The 20,413-nt window shown below is 43.5% G+C and overlaps 1 long non-coding RNA gene across 1 annotated transcript in view; it reads right to left on the reverse strand.

Annotated features, from left to right (window-relative positions):
• Nucleotides 1–20,413, reverse strand: part of LOC114594802 (uncharacterized) — a 188,578-nt gene that overhangs the window by 159,169 nt on the left and 8,996 nt on the right. The window contains exon 2 of the long non-coding RNA XR_013392120.1: nucleotides 18,763–18,874. This is a non-coding gene — a long non-coding RNA (uncharacterized LOC114594802). The remainder of the gene's footprint in view (nucleotides 1–18,762; nucleotides 18,875–20,413) is intronic.

Consider the following 20,413-nt stretch of genomic DNA (forward strand, 5'->3'; position numbering starts at 1 on the left):
TATATATATATATATATATATATATATGATTCCTAACAAATGCACTAAAAGAAACCCCAAGCTAAAGTAGGTCAGCAAGTGTATATTAAGGAAAAATTAACACCAGAATGCTAATAATTTTCACGAGCACTTAAGAAATTCACAAACTAATGTAGAAACTGAGTTTAAGACTGGATAAAAGAAGGAGAGACCAGAGTCAGATGCAGGCGAGAGTGGTTTTCCTCAGGGTGTGAGACTGAGGAAAATGGAAGCTCTTCCAGGTGGGAGCTGGAAGGATTAAAATATCTGTATGTGGATTGACGATTAAGATAAAACGGTGATAGAGGGAGATATATTTATTTCTATATAATTTTGTATTTTATTAGGATTGTTGTTGTTGTTTTATTTTATCTTCCTTGTTTTCTTTCTCTTTCTTGTCTTCTTTCATTTTTTAGTTTTATTATTGTTTTCAGGATACATTGAAAACTCTTAATAAAATTGATTTGAAAAATGAAAATGGGAAAAATGAAAAACTAAGAGAAACCAAAACTGACAGATTAGATCACGGTTCAAACAGCCCCCTTTTAAAGCCCTAGCTAAAAAAAAAATAAATTGATTTCAAAATGATTCCAACTTCACATAAGCAGATTTTATTGGTATAGTATTCCAAAATGTAGTGGGAAACAAAACAAAAAAAGCAGGGTTACAGGATCCATGAGGTTAAAGAAAAACAGAAGCCAACATGTGCCAAGGTGAAATGGTGGATTTATACTAAATAATGGAAAGGGTCCAATGTACCTCAGAAGCAAGGGGTTTTTTTCCTCCAAAAGAAAATCACAAAATAAGAAGGGAAAAAAAACTAAAACAAATAGTTTGCACTATGAAAGTGTGCAAACTTGGAACAAATCCCCCCTCTTTTTATTATTGTTGTAGCATAACAACCATTACTAAGACCCCAAAAGTGCAGTAGCAGGGTATTACGTCATACCATATGCAAAGTAAACCATCAATGAAAAGAGGAATAAACAGCAACATTGAGGAGAATAATAAACTCTTCAGGTAAAATTTATTCCTGGGGCCAAACAGACCCTGCAATCCCTTTATTTATTTATTTATTTTTGTACATGAACAAATAAACAGATTAAAAAAACAAGGGAAAGCTTCAAGTGATATTGAAGTGACAGAATCACTTTAGGACACACACACAAAATGCTTCCGTATACAGTGGTACCTCGCAAGACGAATGCCTCGCAAGACAAAAAACTCGCTAGATGAAAGGGTTTTTTGTTTTTTGAGCTGCTTCGCAAGACGATTTTCCCTATGGGCTTGCTTCGCAAGACTTGCAAGTTTGTTTCCTTTTTCTTAACACCGTTAATACAGTTGCGACTTGACTTCGAGGAGCAACTCATGTGGTAGCCTTTTTTTGAGGTTTTTAAAGACTTTGGTGATTTTTGAAGCTTTTCCAAAACTTTCCCGACACCGTGCTTCGCAAGACGAAAAAAATTGCAAGACGACAAAACTCGCGGAACGAATTAATTTCGTCTTGCGAGGCACCACTGTACATTTGGTTGTTTCACTTTCCAATTCATTTCAATAGGGGTAATTCAGACCACTGATAGTGGAACTGAATCACAATTTCTTTTTCTTTTTTTCCTTTTTAAAAAAAGAATCATAAGATATAAGGGGAATGTACAACAATACATATACAAAAATATATATATAGGAAAACATTAAAAACAACATTGAACATTAAGAGTAATCATAAAAAGCAATTGTCAAAACTACTGGCTATGTCATGGTTCAGTATGAAATGGTCCAGGATTATTTTTTAAAAAGAATATTTTCTGGGTTACAGGCAGGATCAGACCAAGCTCCCATGGGAATTCAGCCCAGACAAAAGCTAGTGAACCAGCTCACATATTTAAATTCCTGGTGGCTGTATCCTGTGTAGGAATGCTTGAAGAATTCGTTTGTTAAAGTGTGTTGTTTTTTTAAAAAAATCCATTTATACTGCAAGTTTGAATGAAGTAGAAAATAGAATAACGGGTATCTTAACAGTTAGTCAGGTTGAGATCATGCTTATAACTTTTGTGTAATGGACCTTCCTCAATATAACAGGGCAGAAAGCCACCCAGAATTAACATAGCAGAACATCAAGAATCCCTAACATGCACTGGGCAACCACCTGCATCCAGTGGCGTAGCGTGGGGGGTGCAGGGGGGGCCGGCCGCACCGGGCGCAACATCTGGGGTTAGGGCAAATCCACAGGTTAGGGGGCGCAAATCCACGGGTTAGGGGGCGCAAATTACTTGCCTTGCCCCGGGTGCTGACAACCCACGCTACGCCACTGCCTGCATCTCTTGCAATGATCAATAAAATTAGTCCATTTTTGCCTGAACAAATCCTGAAAATCCTTGGCAAATTTTTCAAGCAGTTGCTGACGTCCACAGCAACTCCAAGAGCCCGGTATAAGACTGTTAAACACACCCACTGCTAGTCTTATTGCTGCACCTTGTAAGATCTGAAGGAGTTTAATTAAACTGAAAGTTAGCTCCAGCAAGCCAGATGGCAAAGTGAAAAGACACGCCGAACAAAGGATAATAAAAGCACACATTGCGGTGTTAATGTGCTATGCTTAATTATATTCCTTTGTGTTATAACAATGTTGAAAACATTTTGTCTGCCGTCGTGCAACTGAGTAGCGGAGTGAAAATCCAGCTGACAAAATGTTTACTCAACTTTCTCACCGTGCAATTTAGACGAGGATGACAATTTGACAAGCAGAGCATATTCAAGTGCAGGTGAAACAATTAAATGCAGCGTCATAAGCAAGTGATTGGTTTGTTGTTGTTGTTGTTGTTGTTGCTGCTGCTGCTAAAGTCCTTTTAGTTACTAGCAGTTTCAAGTCATCCAGCAACTCATATCTCCTGGGCAATCTGACAGTAATGGAAAGGGCTCCCTCCGGAAGAAGACTGCATTGCATGATCTCAGCATAAATATCAGAGGTTGTGAAATATAAGAGCGCCCTGCCTGTGGAATCCTAAATAGCAGATATTTTCTGAAACGATGTGAACAAGAGCAAGATAGGAGTGCACCCACAGAAGCTGTCAGTGATAGAGACCGACAAACTGTAAAAAATATATATTAGTGGGTGTGAAATATTTTTCAAGGCTAGGCCCTGTTTAATAAGGCCAATGCTAAACTGCAATAAATGGCAGTTTTCAAGTCCTCTCCCTTTCTTCAAAACAGGTTTCAACCCCAGAACTTGTTTTCTATATGCCCCAGGCCACTATCAATGTTTGCAGGGGAGAAGTTTTCTGGGTCTCCTAGAAGATTTGGTGAAAAAAAAGAGTTAGAAAGAGGAGGCATGACAATATTATTAAAGCACCTAAAAGGTCTTTGTAGGAATAAAGGTAAAGGGACCCCTGACCATTAGGTCCAGTTGTGGCCGACTCTGGGGTTGCGGCGCTCATCTCGCTTTATTGGCCGAGGGAGCCGGCGTACAGCTTCTGGTTCATGTGGCCAGCATGACTAAGCCGCTTCTGGTGAACCAGAGCAGTGCACGGAAACTCCATTTATCTTCCCACTGGAGCGGTACCTATTTATCTACTTGCACTTTGATGTGCTTTCGAACTGCTAGGTTGGCAGGAGCAGGGACCGAGCAACGGGAGCTCACTCCGTCGCAGGGATTCGAACCGCCAACCTTCTGATCGGCAAGTCCTAGGCTCTGTGGTTTAACCCTATTTGTAGGAATAGTAGGGGTGAAATGGAATTTTATCTGTATTAGAGTTAAGACCTGCAGGGTTGTTTGAGCCTGTTTCGTGGAGGAAGAGTAAGTGGACTATGGAGGTACCCATAATAATAAAGGGGAGTACAAAGTAAAGGGTAAAGAATCGAGTTAAGGTTGAACTATCTACTGCAAACCTGCCTCATACCCACTCAACAAGGGTAGTACTGTACCTAAGTAAGGTACTGTGGAGAGAAGGCTGGTGATGACAGTGGCCCCTCGGAATATTTGCCCTCAGGGTAGTACGTAGCCCATAAAAGCTGTGGCTATTACTAGGAGAAGTAGAAGGACTCCAATGTTTTAGGTTTCAGTATAGGTGAAGGAGCCATAGTAAAGGCCTCATCCAATGTGAAGGTAAATGCAGATAAAGAATAAGAAGTGCCAGTGGCATGTTTTCCATTGCCACAATTCTCTGCAAAGCCAAAATGTGGGGCTCACCAACAAGACGACAAAAATCCACCAACAGCATACAAATCAATATGGCTAACCTGATCCAAAATACCCACCCCACCCACCCACACATGAAAACAAAGACCACCACAGCCAACCACAAATGAATAACCACACCCTAGGCCAACCCCAACCTCTCTCACCACCAAAGGAACACAAGTGAACAGCAAGGAACCTGCACAAGCAACGCTGACACCATGGGAAAGCATGGGATAAATGTAAGAAAAGAAAGCTAATTTGTAAGCCTAAGATTTGAGGAGAAGAACGTACAAATTCCCTGATCCAAGGCACTAAAAAGAAAGCTTTTGTCTCGGTGATAGTAAATGGTGAGAAAACTAGTCATATCATGCATTCGTGTCTTGTGGCATAGCCCCCAAAGGGCATTTCTGACTGAAGACTGGTAATTTTTTACTTTCAAAACATGATGTCCATTCTCACTTGAGTGTTTCATCTTCCCTCAGTTCTGTAAATGAATTTGTATTCTACGGTCTCGTGAGTTGTGTTAGTTTTATCAATAACATGGACAAGAGGCCTATCTGCTCTTTTACTGGTGAAATGTCTTGTCATAGTAGATACCATAGATGCACCACAGAAAAATACATTCACCAAATAGCATTGTGGCTTCTTGTTAATAAGCCCTTAAGTACATGCAGTCTGTTAAGTCAATTTCAGGCCAGTTTATGGCATCATTTACCCTTTTATTTTGCTTATTCATGACATCTGTATGCTGCTTAATTATTTGCATTTCTACGTGGTGTACATAAAAAACAAACCACAGAAAATGGGAAATTTTAATAAACCTTCTGAATACGGAATTTAATTCAGATAGCTCAGGGGTCGGATACCTCCATACCCTCCAACATTTCTCCAATGAAAATAGGGATGTCCTAAGTAAAGATGGAACATTCCAGGATCAAATCAGAAACCGGGATGGGCTTCTCTAAATCAGGGATGTCCCTGGAAAATAGGGACACTTGGAGGGTCTGTATATGCAGAACTGGGCAGAGGATAGGGATGGCAGAATCGGTCAGGTTTGTTTTTCCTTTTCTCATTTCTCCCAACATAAATTCAGTTCTCCACATTTCCACCACAATTTGTGAATTGGGGGCGGGCGGGGGGCGGGGAATCTGCATGAAAATTCACCAGAGCTTTAGTGTGAATATCTCCTGATAAACACATTTTTGTATGCCGATTCAACTAATATACACATTTTTGCTAACAATTTCTCAAAATACTCGTCATAGCCCATATAGCATAACTTGGTTACACTTTGAAAAGACAAAACCTCAAAATCCATTAGAAAATGCCTTGAAAACAATAACAAACCTGCAGGGACCCCCCCCCCCCCCAACATATGGATGGATGGATGGATGGATGGATGGATGGATGGATGTATATAAAAACCTTTTACTAAAGTTATTAATTAATTTAGCAGTTTTTTTAAAAAAAAACAACACAACATCCGGAAGACAGGAGTGCCTGGCGTGCTCTGGTCCATGGGGTCATGAAGAGTCAGACACGACTAAACGAATAAACAACAACAATGATACAAAGTATCCCTATATATAGTGCAAATACTGTACTCCATCTATTTGAAAATTAACACGGTCTAATGGTCAGATTTGTACCATCACTGTTACGAAATACACATGCAAAAATATGCCCCTTTCTTGATTATTTAAGCCATCATTTATTTAAATCAGTCTACCTGACTTTAAAGTCACCCCCCCACACACTCAATTCATTACCAGAATTTGACACGATCTGCATTTTGACGTATTGGCCATGCAGCCACAATATCTAATTCTCTCCTTACATTGCATTGTTTCCAAAAGCTACAAAGCACGGCACCTTTTCTCTTTTAAGGAGGCAAATTCAACTGCTCATTGTCAGCGATAAGCTGATTTTAAAGAGCGTGGCTGCTTACTAATTTTAACCCAAAAAGCTGACACACTAGAGTGACTGTATGTAGGCGACAGCGAAGCGCTCCCCCTACCCCCAAATTAGGTCACTGGGAGTTCACCGACAAAAAGAAGAAGTCTCTTCTCGTGAATCTCAACAACGTAGACCCAGTTTCATTTACCGTAAGCAACATCCACTTGAAAATACACAGAAAGAAATTCCAACAAAGAAAATGGGCACCAAAGTGGTGAGTAAGAAGCCAGCTAATCAGCACCTTTCAAATTCTGCTTTCATCTACAATGACACTGTAATTTTTATGCACTCTTGTCTTCACTTGCAGATGAGGCTATACGTTTCTGAAGCTGAGGTTGCAATCATTTCTGGGTCATTCATTTATTGCTACGCTTCTCCCTACACAGTGGGTGAGGAACCTGGGGCTCTCCACTTGTCACTGACTACAGCTCACATCATCCCTGACCACTGGCTATGCTAGAGAGTCCAAGCACACCTGGAGAGCCATAGGTTCCACATCCCTACCCTATATCTCCTCAGGCAAAGCAGTGTGGTGTAGTGGTTAAGAGAGGTAGTCTCGTAATCTGGGGAACTGGGTTCGCGTCTCCGCTCTTCCACATGCAGCTCCTGGGTGACCTTGGGCCAGTCACACTTTTCTGAAGTCTCTCAGCCCCACTCATCTCACAGAGTGTTTGTTGTGGGGGAAGAAGGGAAAGAAGAATGTTAGCCACTTTGAGACTCCTTCGGGTAGTGATAAAGCGGGATATCAAATCCAAACTCTTCTTCTTCTTGTCCCTCTTTCCTAGTAGCTTCAGGGCTCCTCCGGGTGTCATTTCTTTCTTTTTTTAAAATACATTTTTATTAATTTTTTAACATATCATTTCCAACAGTCATTTAACATACATTTTTGTCTTATACAGTATTTCCATCAACTGCCTCTGAAGATTTTCCATTCTTTATCGCTTAATCTGCATTCCTTAATTTCTCTATTACTTTTAATTATCCTTAACTGATATTCTCTTCATAATCTTTCTTGCAATATTTCACACAATCCTCCTTACAGAACTTCTTTCAGTCCTACTAGCGTAATCTGTTTATTACAATTGCTTTTCAGATAATTCAAATATTTACTCCAAGTCCTCTAAGAATCTCTGGTCCCGCAGGTTTCGAATCCTTCCTGTCAATTTGTCTAATTCTGCATAGTCCCTCCAGTCGTCATTTCATTGTGCATCCATTATGGTTTTTGCTTATAATGGTATTGAGCTGGTTATAAACGACCACGCTTTCAATATGGTTTGCACATGCAAAGGTTTTGGGGCCAACACACTGGCTCGTTTCCAAACAGTACATGTCCCATAATATGCTGCTGAAACCCTGCAGCTGCTTATACCACAAATGTTCTGGGTTGTTGTTTTTTTAAATTCTGCTTTTGCTGCATTATAGCACAAGAGCGCCCCTCCAGATGGAAATAATGAAGGAGTGTCGAGGAAGCACAGCAGAACAAATAAGGAGAGGCATGATGTGTGGATGTCCCTGTATAAATCTACCACTGATGTGCTATCATTATTAGCTAAATATATTGTCCAGTAGCACCTTAGAGACCAACTAAGTTTGTTCTTGGTATAAGCTTTCGTGTCCATGCACACTTCTTCAGATAGCTTATACCAAGAACAAACTTAGTTGGTCTCTAAGGTGCTACTGGACAATTTTTTTTTTAATTCTTTTATATATTTCAACTGCATCAGACCAACACGGCTACCTACCTGAATCTAGAGCTGGGAGTAGTGATGTTAAATTCTCGAGAATAATCTTTTGGAGAATATTCTCGATTAATGAGGTGTGTACATTTAAAGCAGCTGTGTAGATGACACAGAATTTACAGTTTGTGGAGAATATTTTTTCCAGAGAATTTTCTAGCAGAGAATATTCTCACCTCACACCACTAGTTGGGAGCCTCAACAAAGGCCTAGCCTGTGCTCATGTCTAGACAATTAATCTAATTCAAAGTGAGCTGCAATGCAACTTTAGCAGCAAGACGCTGCTGCAAACCAACATTATGTGTGACTGATAAGTTAGGGAAGTCCTTACCTGCTCCCTCTATCTAAACCAATGCACATAAAAAGCTGGACTGCATTTCGTCTCATCTGGTAACTTCCATGTCTCCTTAAGGGAGAGGTGGGGAACCTGTGGCCCAAGAGCAGACTCATGAAATGGTGAGGGGAGACGGATTTTTCTTTTTCTTTCTTTCTTTCTTTCTTTCTTTCTTTCTTTCTTTCTTTCTTTCTTTTTAGGTCACCTTTCCTCCAAGGAGCTCAGAGTGGCGTTAAAAGATCCCCCCACTTCCCCATTTTATCATCACAATGACCCTATGAGGTAGGTTAGGTGGACTGGCCCAAGGTCACCTAGCTCAGTGGCTGGTTGGAGATTTGAACCCTGGTCTCTGAGGTCCTAGTCTGATACTCTAACCCCTGGGCAGTCATGGGTTTTTTATATCTACTGCCCACTAATGCATTTTTCTTGATGGTAAAATTTCCTCACCGCCCACCAGTGCTCGATGGAAAGAGGATTCAGCTTGTGCCATAGAACCCCCTACCGCCCACCTAGAATCCTGAAACGCCCACTAGTGGGTGGTAGGGACCAGGTTGACAACCCCTGCTCTAACCACTGCACCACCTTGGGAGGGGGGGAATGGTGAGAGGGGAGAACAGAAAATACTGTAGTGGTGGAAGGAGAAGGGTAGCCCTCTGTATACAATCAGGTCAGATCTCTGGAAAGAGCCAGGTGTGCTTCCCCCGATAGCCTGCTGGGAAGGAAGAGAGGGGGAAAGAGAACAAAGGGGCAGGCAAAAAGAGGGAGAGAAGAGATAGGTACCGTATTTTTCGCTCTATAACACGCACCCGGCCATAACACGCACGTAGTTTTTAGAGGAGGAAAATCCGTAGGCATGCCACCCGTAGGCATTCCCTCCATAACACGCACAGACATTTCCCCTTACTTTTTAGGAGGAAAAAAGTGAGTGTCATGGTGCAAAAAATACGGTACTTTTAGCTCCTGCTCCACCTATCACCTGCATTTCAACCCTCAACATGCTGACACTGAGGGAATGCAGCCCTCAGAAGATGAAAAGGTTCCCCTCTAAGGCATCCAGCTTCTCACATGAATTTGGTTTTTCCTTTGTCTGTAGTAGCAGATGGGGCAGTGGGCGCTTTGCTGACCTCTTGGCTGTGGAGTTTCTGCTGAGTACTGGGAGGATGGACAAGGTGGCAGGAAGGTCAGCACTGTGCAAACATACCAGCAGAGCCCATACGCATTGCAAGATGGTGCAGAACCAACCTCCCCACCACCTGGCTCCCCCAACTTTCCCTCCTGGTATGTAGCACTGGCGCTACTGCCAGGAAGTCAAGTAAGTGTTGCCACCTCACCCTGCTTCTGCTACTGAACAAAACAGATTCAGTTTCCCGCACCTGAAGTCTAGCAGTAGAACTTTGAAATGAAGATTGGTAATATGTAAATCTTGTAAATAAGCAAAAAAAAAAAAAGGGGGGGGGTAGATTCCTTAAGCTTCATTTACAGTGGTACCTTGGGTTAAAAATGCTTCAGGTTACAAACTCCGCTAACCTGGAAGTAGTCCCTCGGGTTAAGAACTTTACCTCAGGATGAGAACAGAAATCACGCGGCAGCGGGAGGCCCCATTAGCTAAAGTGGTACCTCAGGTTAAGAACAGTTTCAGGTTAAGAATGAACCTCCAAAACAAATTAAGTTCTTAACCAGAGGTACCACTGTACAAAGATTTTCCACACAGAACCTAACCCTTACTTCATAGCTTTGAAACTTCCTATTTGTCTCTTGATCTAAAGAAGATATAAAGAGGAATCTTTTTCCCATGGTGCCCATGGACACCAGGATATATCAAGGCCTGGTCTGTCTCAATTTTTACCATGAGGTTTTTTGGCCTTTTTTGGAGGGGTGCCTATTTGTGGAGGGTGTGACCTGCTTTATTGGGTGGGTGGGGTGTTTGTGTGTGTGTTTTGCCTGTTGTTGTGGAGTTCCTGTGAATCATAGTTTTTCTTCTGGGAAATTGGCATTTTGTGGCCAAAATGTGCCCCAGGGCTGATGTAGGACCCCTGTCTTAGGCTTTGGAAAAGTTGGGTTTAATGCCTTGTTAAAACTACAGTCCTATTGATAGTTCTGTGCATATTCCGTCTGAAATGGCCGGAGCTTCCACAAACACAGCTGCACAACGAACGAACACGTCTGCGTCTGCAAACACATGTTCCCAAAACTACTCTGTTTATCAAGGTTACACAAAGGTAACCTTGAGATGAGAATTGCAGATGGGAACTGGTGGGTGTGAAGGTTAACTCTTCCCACACCCACCAATTCTTACCTCAAAATGTCCCTTTAAAGGCAATTTCCTCTTAACTGGGTTTACTTCTGGTCCCAGAGAGCAACAGGAATTAAGTGATATTGCTGGAGGAAATTGCATCATTCAAAGCATCCTGAGAAATAATTGCTCAGGTCAAGGAAGCATATGGCAAGAACTTCCATTTTATAAAGGCAGAATTGACAGCATTTTAGGAGCCACCTGAACACAAATCAGAATGTTGTTGAACTGCTGTTGCAATTAGGGCTGGACTGGCCAATTTAGAATTGCTACAAAGCCTACCTACTTGGCGAGGAGGAAAACTAACTGCTAAACCTCCAGAAGACTCAGTGTGGAACTGTGGAACTGATAGGTCTGGCTGCTCAAAATTGGGGTGTGTGTGTGTTCATTTCCCCCCTTCAACTCCCATTTGGAAACGGGGTGAAAAATAGGCATTTGGGTGAAGAATTGTGAAGCAGACAAAGCTAGGTGGTTGGCCATCCGTTTGTATTGGAGAAAACACCCACAGTGCCTGTTGCAAGGGCCCTACTAAGGTGCCCTTGACCTAATGCCAGCCACATGGGTTGGAAGCAGAGTTGTCCCAGGAGTCAATGGGCTGGTCAAAATATTGACCATTGTCCATTGACCAGTGGCAGAGGAAGGGAGGGTGCAGGGGGGTGGTCTGCTCCGGGTGTCATCACTGAGGGGGAGGGGTGACAAAAGGAGTTTTGTTTTTTTAAAAAAATGGGCTCACGAAACTTTTTAGGAGTGACATGGTGGCTTAGGCGCCTGCAGGTTCCGCGTTGCTTGAAACGGCAGTGTGGGACTTGTGTCTACCTACCGCCTCTCCCTCAGCCACCCTACAGCTGAGGGGGAGGCAGCTGAGAGACTCCAAGCTTTGGAGAGGCTCGTCCTGCCCCCATGGGCAGATCGCCCTGCCCCTGGCTGCAGGACATGCCCCTGGACCAGGCACCCAAGCGGCTAGCGACGCCACTGCTATTGGCCACCTAGATTGAGACTGCAGCCACATGTTGTCAAACAATGGCACATTCCATCGGCTCTGCTGAAAGACAAGTTGCATCAAGCCTATGCCTACACAGAGAGAGACACACTAACACCCATCACTAGGTAGCATTCATGCTATTCCATCAGGTTGCTGCAGCAGGTGAGATGGAAAGCAAGGCTTAGCTGGGAGCCCAGCCATATTTGCCCCATCCTCTCCCTGAAACTGCTTCTCTTTCCATCTGGTCATGATCAGAACTACTATTGAAGAATAGGTGCCCGGTTCTCTTTTTCCCTCTTTCCTCACCAACTCTCTTTCTTTCTTTTTAATTATTGCATCTTTTAGATGGTAAAGACAAGGGCTGTCTTTCTTTCCCTTTTTCCTTTCTTTACTGATTGCATGTAAGGCTCTCCAGGAGCCTTTCTGACTGTCAAGTAGGTACAAAAATGCATCAGATAAATAAATGCCGCAGTGCAGATAGCAGCTTACATCTTAAAACAGAATTCGCTATAGTGTTATATAGGAAGAGTAAAGGTTGTTTGCCTCCTAACACTACAGCAGTGTTAGGGGTCAAGCCAAGAAGCACAAGAAAGCTTCTTTTGTTGTCTGCCTGCTACATTTGCAACCATCCCAAACAGGAAAAGAAGACGTCAGCAAGAGCAAAGGCCGCTGCCTAGGGCTGACCCTGTCACCATTCTTCTCACTACGGAACCCGGACCTAGATCCTGCATGAGATCTAGTTGGCTGCTCTGCAAAGCTCCTGTGAGGGGCTGCACTTTCGACACCTGAAAACCTTTAAACAGGTAATCTGACTATTATTGGAGCAACTGAAGGTTTTTTTGGGGTAATTAACACAATTTTACAATTAATTATCTCCTAACATTATTCCATTAGGTTAATGCTTCAAAAATGCTTGCACATTATTGGCCAACATTTGACTTAGTGACTTGGCCAAATGTTATTTGAATGGTCAAATGCCCAAACCTAGCTGGCAGCACATTGACATACACTGAAAGTAAAATAAACTACAGTACTGCAATGGCACCAAATCCATCGGAATCATTTCCATTAACCCGAATTATTGGCATTTTGCATGCTGAATTGTTCAGGTACTAAGTTTTAGATGGTTGTCACGGGTAGTCAGCCCAACATAGCAACAAGCTATTCAGATCACCTTCTCACATATGGAGAAGCTGAAGACCTTGATCTGCAAGTGTATATTTAAGGGAAGGGCACACTGGATTTGTGGCATAGTGCTACATAGAGAGCAATGCAAAAGAAAAAAAGGGGGGAAAGTTTTTTCCAGCATTATAAGGGGCTCTCCACAAAAATCAGAGACATCCTGATTTGCAGGTCTGTGCAACAACCAGCACTGTATTCTGAACTCTATTTCCAAGGACTGTCAGCTCTCTGCACCACTTCACTGCTCAGTGTTCAGTCTGTCTGCAACACTCCCAATTTGTCTGCAAGACCTTTCTCAGCTAGGTAAGATTCTAAAGCTAAAACAGATTAATTAGGGAAGGTAAAACATTGAGAATTCAATTGGCAGAAAACTGCTGTACAACAGAAGGCCACCCTTTGCACATGAGAATGCACTGGATTCTGAACCATGCTGGGAAGAGCAGCTAAATCTTAAGGTGCCAGTATATCCTTAAGCCACATAGTCTGCCAAAATGGGCAATGATAGAAAAGAAAGCTGCTTACCATTCTCTTTCTTTCTTTCTTCCCTCTCTTTTCTTCTCTCCGTGTTCTTTGAAAGAAGGTGATAGAAACTGATCTAGAGATGGTACCACTTTGTGAAGGATTGATGAAAAGCAACTGCTAGCAACAAAGGCATAATATCACTTATTTCCTTGCATTTTAAAAATATTAATAATGAAATGATTAACAGGGGAGAAAACTCAACTCCAGTCTTCATGTTCACTGTAACCAGATTACTCATGCTGACTCACCAACCACCACTTCCTCTCTTACATTCTCTTCATACTTCAGAGTATGACTAGTCAACTTCTCAAGATCACTGTATCTCAAATTTATTCCAGGAAGGAGTCCATGCCGTGGGAGGAAAACGCTTTCCAACTCAGTTAGAATCCTCCCCCCCCCCCCAATGCTAAAGGAAGTAATTTCATCCCACAAGGAATAATATGTTTGGAGAGGATTTGCAGGCAGACACACCACACACACAAGAGTCAGGAATTACAGAGGATGCTCAACGTTCAGTGGGTGCACTTTTAAATGTGTGGCGCCATCTTTATTCCCCCATCCAATTTATATGTCGACCAGTGGCATAGCGTGGGTTGTCAGCACCCGGGGCAAGGCAAGTAATTTGCGCCCCCTAACCCGTGGATTTGCGCCTCCTAACCCTAACCCCCAGATGTTGCGCCCAGTGCAGCCGGCCCCCCCCTTCACCCCCACGCTACGCCACTGATGTCGACAGCTCAAACTGAAAAACTAGCAACGTCAAAGCAATAAATGGGAGAAGATACTGAAATAAAACGGAAGAACGCTTTTGTAGGCAAGTTGTATGTAAAAGACTGCCAACCCTGTGCCAACTAAAAAGACTCTGGAATAAGCCCCCTTTCTTCAAACTGTCTGTTTTCATTTGACAGCCAATGGTCACTTCCCACCATCCCCGATTTTTCTCTATGATTGCAATCACATCCCTGAAAATGTGTCAGCAATATTCGGTGAAAGCTCAGATCAGAATAAGGGCTGCTAAAGTGGTCAGTAGTGGACTGCGCCTTCCCAAGGGATTGCTCCACCCACACAGAAATGTTATGTACTAAGCTTGGATCCTAGAACAATAGGCAAGTAGGATCCTAGAATGCAACAACTGATTGGCTTGCAGGAAAAGACCAATCAGGCTCCAGGAGGGAAGCAGAATCAGCCAATCATACAGGACTCATTGTGTAAATGATGTGTATAAAAGCCTGAGGATTGGGGGGGGGGGGCAATTCAATCACTGTTTTACAAGCTGCAATAAAGAGCATGAAATCACTACAGGACTCCGAGTATATTTCATGTCCACTGCATAGCATACCACTACCTGAGTGCAGCTTGGTTTTTTCAACAACTAATCGGATTGTCCCCAAACTGGGGAAATCTGAGATCGGGGGGGGGGGGGGAGGGATGTGTGTGACCGCAGTTCTTTGCAATGCAGATCACGTGGACGGCAAAAACTTAATGAGAACACGGGATGAGCAATTTCAACTCCACATTATACTCTGGTGTGGACAAGCCCTCTGTGTTCTCAAAGAGTCTTTTCACGACCTGCTTCTTTAGCAAGATCTTTCTGATCCATCTTGATCACAGCAGGACCTCGCCAGTGTAATACCAGTGTTCTGCCTCAACAGGCCGATGATTATATATTAGGAACCCACAGCTGCTCAGAGCTCCCAGGTGAAGGTGAAGGAGGCATGTGCATTGTTCATATATCACACATAATTGCTGCAGGAAATGCCAGTGCTGGATCCCCCCTGCCCTGATTCCCCCACCGCTCCTGGTCAGTTCCTGACCTCTCCCACAGCCTCTATCTTGTCCATCTAATACAGGTTGTAAATCCTCCTAGCTGAAGCTTCTGTACCACAGCAATTCCAGGGCAATGTCATAAGGACATGTCTCGGGATAGCTAACGACAGCAGGCACAGTACATTAAAAACCAAAAACTCTAGTAACAACAAACAATCCATTAACAACTAGAAGCAGCTGGTGAAAATAAACCAACAGCCAGTACTAAAATTCAGTTCCAGTTAAAAGGGAGGGGTGGAATGCAAGGAATCCAAAAACCAGTTAAGTGCCACTAAAGGAGAACAGGACAGTCCTCACCCAGAGCCCCAAACAGAGCAACACAGGTAACAAATTAAGAGGGGTGGTCCTGTTGTAAGTTACAACAACCCACGTTAAGGCTGAGGCGGTAGATCAGGAGATGCAGCGGACTGTGCCCTCCCACTCCTCATCTGTTGCTCACAGGGCTGCCCAAAACCGCAATGCACTATTGAAGCTACTTATAGTTTACACACATGTGCTTGCATATAATGTTTAGTTTGGTCCTTTGTCTCTTTGGCCTCCTCCGCACTACACACTTAACACATTGCTGTGCCACTTTAAACAGGCATGGCTCCCCCCAAATAATCCTGGTAAGCGAGCGCAATTTGGTAAGGGTGCTGTAAGTTGTTTGTTGTTGTTTAGTCGTGTCCGACTCCTCGTGACCCCATGGACCACAGCACACCAGGCACTCCTGTCTTCCACAGTTTGGTCAAACTCATTGGTAGCTTCGAGAACACTGTCCAACCATCTCGTCCTCTGTCGTCCCCTTCTCTTTCCTGGCATCAGGGTCTTTTCCAGGGAGTCTTCTCTTCTCATGAGGTGACCAAAGTATTGGAGCCTCAGCTTCAGGATCTGTCCTTCCAGTGAGCACTCAGGGCTGATTTCCTTAAGAATGGATAGGTTTGATCTTCTTGCAGCCATTGCTGTCTGAAGTGGTATGATGCTGTTTTAAATGTATGGTGCAGACAGAGCCACAGAATGAACAATTCAATCCAAGAGCAAGGACAAAAAGCTAAAAATGTTGTCTGAAACCAAAGAGTTACAAATGCAAAGATTTTGGGCTCCTACAGATGACCTGCTCATTGAGCTTTCATCTTGATTTGTTTGTGTGTTTTCCTGTTAATCATTTGACCATCCCAAACTTTCCCCTATGACTTTCCTAAGCACAAAAAGTTGTTACAGGAAGTGCATTTGTTGCGCCAGGCAGCAGAGCACTCAAAACCACTTCAATTGTGGCAAACCTAAATTCCGGAGTGTGCTTGAAACTCTCTCATGAAGCACAGATAGACTGGACACAACTGTCCTTACACAAATTTGAATAACAAAATAAAATTTTTAAGACTTTCTCTACAAGTGAGTTAAGTTTAGATAGCTATGCCTGTGTATGTTTGCTACCCAACAAAGGCTGGTCAAGGAAGTTCTGGTAAACCAACAAACCACAAGTAAGGGTCATTTGAACCAGCATGCCTCAGCTTGTCAGGGTGACAAATACCTCAGGACTGTCTTTTGAATGCTACCAAGCAACAGCTAAAGCAGAAAAATAATCTCTCAGCAGTATACATAAAGTAGTATGAAGTATTCGTTTAAAATAGCGATTTTGAAATATAGACATAATAAAAATTATCAGAATATGTATAAAATCAACCACTTTAAATACAAATGTACACAAGAAAATTCCTTGTCTGGGCAGGCTGGCCTATACAAAAAAACAAAAACAGTAGACGTCAAAAACAGTACAATGAAGGGGCCTGCATGATGTCAATAGGCAGGGAATTCCAAAGAATAGGTGCTGTCATGTGAAAAGCTTGATTTCTCGCAAATACAGAACATTATTTGGCGCTGTAACACTGTCCCTTCTGCAGGTGTGTGTGTGTGTGTGTGTATATATATATATGGATGCGGGTGGCGCTGTGGGTTAAACCACAGAGCCTAGGACTTGCTGATCGGAAGGTCGGTGGTTCGAATCCCCACGACAGGGTGAGCTCCTGTTGCTCGGTCCCTGCTCCTGCCAACCTAGCAGTTCAAAAGCACGTCAAAGTGCAAGTAGATAAATAGGTACCCTCCAGCGGGAAGGTAAACGACGTTTCCGTGCGCTGCTCTGGTTCGCCAGAAGCGGCTTAGTCATGCTGGCCACATAACCCGGAAACTGTACACCGGCTCCCTCGGCCAATAGAGCGAGATGAGCGCCGCAACCCCAGAGTCGTCTGCGACTGGACCTAATGGTTAGGGGTCCCTTTACCTTTATTAAGCCTATTTAAGCACCAGTTATACTAATTGTAACATTTTGAATTTGGCCCAGTCACAGGCGCTTGGATCTTTGAGCAGGGTGCTGACAAGAGTTTTAACTGCTCTCAGTTCGTGAAGGATTTTTGAGGCTAGATCTGTACAGGGTAGCAAAAGATGGGACTTCCATTCTGCTTCACTAACTACAGCTTCTGGACAAAGCACAAAGGAAACCCCAAGCCCGTGTGCATTGAGAACCTACCATCCCATCACTCCCAGACAAATGTGCACAGGACTGCAGCCTTAAAAAGATACATCCCTCTTTAAAGAGATGTACCTCTGATCTCGAAGCTATTCATAGCTTTTTTGTCACCTTTCCTTTTTACATCAGAGTGTCCCTTTCTATCTGAAAGCATCTTGTACGAAGCAAATTTCTGGGACTTATTTTGGTGCCCGGAACAAGGGTTGGCCCAACATTGGGGTTTTTTAACACATCACAACACTACCAAGTTAAAATAACAGTTGGTGAAATCTTAAGCAGGAGTTAACTGGTGGACCCTGTGACCACCTTCAGTCCTGTACAATCACTCTGGCTCAAATCAGCCCTGTTGGATTCCCCTTGCCTGCCGCTACCAATGTCCCTGTGAAAACCCCAGCCAGGGCCGGCCCACCCATGAGGCAATGTGAGATGACTGCCTCAGGTGGCAGGATCCACAGGAGCAACATATCCCAATGTAGATCATTACTCCCTCTTGTTCACTTACCACTTCTTCCCTGGTGGGGAGGAGGCGCCATTTTGTGGTTCGCCTCAGGCGCCAAAATGTCTATAAAAATTAGGCTGCTCTCCAGGGCTTCAGAGAGGAGGCCATTCATCATCTGCTACAGCTACCTGATCCTGATAACTGGAGGTGCTGCCATGGATCACCTTAGTACCTACTGCTATGGTCTCCCTGCTCCCATGCAAGACAGTCGATTCTCTCTCTTGCTCAGCCTCATAAGTTCAGGAAAGATAACAACTGTCTGAGGGCTCACGGTGCAAGTTAGGCCAGTCAGACTCCACAAACTATCTGGATGGGAAACCGCCCAAGAACCATATGCAGACCATGCTTTAGCTCCTCAAAGAGCGGGCGAGAACAACAATAGCACCAATCAGTCAAAATGAGGCTTCTTTTCCTCGCTCTATTGTTTCAGTAAATACCAAGGCCTTTATTTTTTTTAATGGCTAGCTCACCGCACAGCAGACAGATAATAATCATCGCCTAGAGCAAATACTGTCTAGTGTGGCTGTCTAAAAGCAACCAGGACAGGGTTGGGGCTCTTCTAATAACTTTTCAGCAATAGCCTAGCAGGTGTAGCTTCTCCCAAGGGAGTGTTGTAGAGATGCGCCGCTGTGCCTGCAGAATGTTGTCCTGCTTCCAGAGCGCTAAAGCAACGGAAGCTGCACCCGATCCTTCAGCGTAACATACATTAATAGAAAGCTGCTTGCCATTCCCTTACCTTTCATTTCCCTTCTGTGGCTTCCACTGACATCGATGCAGGTCACGCAGCACAACTGCAAATGGCCCGGCTTGTCCTGGGAATAATAACCATGCTAGGTCCCATGTCAATCCTGTGCCAAAAAGAAGGCGAGGGGAGTGGGGAGAGATGAGGAAACGAAGGGGCAATATTTTCCCACACATTATAGTCACACTTGCTGTTTTACTATTCCTTTAAAAGGACAGAAATCTGTTTTTGTAAGAAAGTGAAGTTTCTGGGAGAAATTATAAACCAAGATCAAAACTGAGTCTTAAAAAAAAGGGGGGGGGGGGGAGAGGTAGGGGGAACAGATAAACAAATTTGTCAAAAATAACCAGAGTGTGTGGCTCTGCTTTCCGGTGAACTTTTAGACCTTTGTAGAAAGAAGTCCTGAGAAACATTTTCATGGGAACATTAAGGATCCATCTTTCCCACACTGAAGCCAGCATTAAGACTTTTACTAACTTCTGTGGAATCTGGACCAGACCCTCTAATGGAGATATTAATTCCCTAACTGCTAATGGGGGGGGGGGGCAGGGGTGGAGATGAAACAGCACAAACCAAATGAAACTGAGTAATAGAAGGAGTTGTGAATGTCCATGAATGTATGAAGCTGCCTCAGACCATTAGCCAGGGCCAGCCCTACTATTAGGCAAAGTCAGACAGCTGTGTTTGGGAGTCATGAAAGGGCAGCATATTGTTAGTTATTTCATTAATTATTATTTTTTACAAGCAGCATTGTACCGAGTGCTGCCCGGGAATTCTAAGAAACCAAAAAAATCTGTGCAGTTTTGAAATCAGCTGTTATAAACTGTGCGGTTTGGAAAGGTTCAGTCTGCTATCTCAACTCAAAATGGCATCCGATTGTATACCTATACAGACAAAAAGCCTTCTTGACCTCAAGGACCATCATGCAAAATATCTTAAGAAGTGTCCCAAGGCATAGCAAACAAACAAACAACTTTCCAAAATACACAGCAGACTAACAGCCTTGGTGTCGCTCAGGAATTGAGAAACCAAAAAACCAGCTCTTCAGTGCGACAGCAACATTTACAGACATTTTACAAGACGACCACATGACACTGGTCCTAAAAAAGTATAAATTGGCTCCCAATATGTTTCCGAGCACAATACCAAGTGTTGGTGTTGAGCTTTAAACCCCACCTGGCTTCGGCCCTATATACCTGAAGGGGTGTCTCCATCTCCACCATCTTCAGCCCAGACACGGAGGTCCAGCGCTGAGGGCCGCCTGGCAGTTCCCTCACTGTGAAAAGTGAAGTTACAGGGAATCGGGCAGAGGGCCTTCTCAGCAGTGGCACCCGCCATGTGGAATGCCCTCCCGTCAGATGTCCCGGAAATAAATAACTATCTGACTTTTAGAAGACATCTGAAGGTCCTGCTTTGGAAAGCTTTTAATGTTTGATTTGTTGTTGTTGTTATTGGTGGTAGTAGTAGTAGTAGTAGTAGTAGTATTTTGGTTGGAAGTCACCCAGAGTGGCTGGGTCTACCCAGTCAGATGGGCAGGGTACAAGAAATATTTGATGCTGAGGATTATTATGAAAGGGCCCTTTACCCTCAAGACCAGTGGCGTAGCGTGGGTTGTCAGCACCCGGGGCAAGGCAAGTAATTTGCA

The sequence above is a fragment of the Podarcis muralis genome, chromosome 3, assembly GCF_964188315.1.
Source record: "Podarcis muralis chromosome 3, rPodMur119.hap1.1, whole genome shotgun sequence".
NCBI classification, from domain to species: Eukaryota; Metazoa; Chordata; class Lepidosauria; order Squamata; family Lacertidae; genus Podarcis; species Podarcis muralis.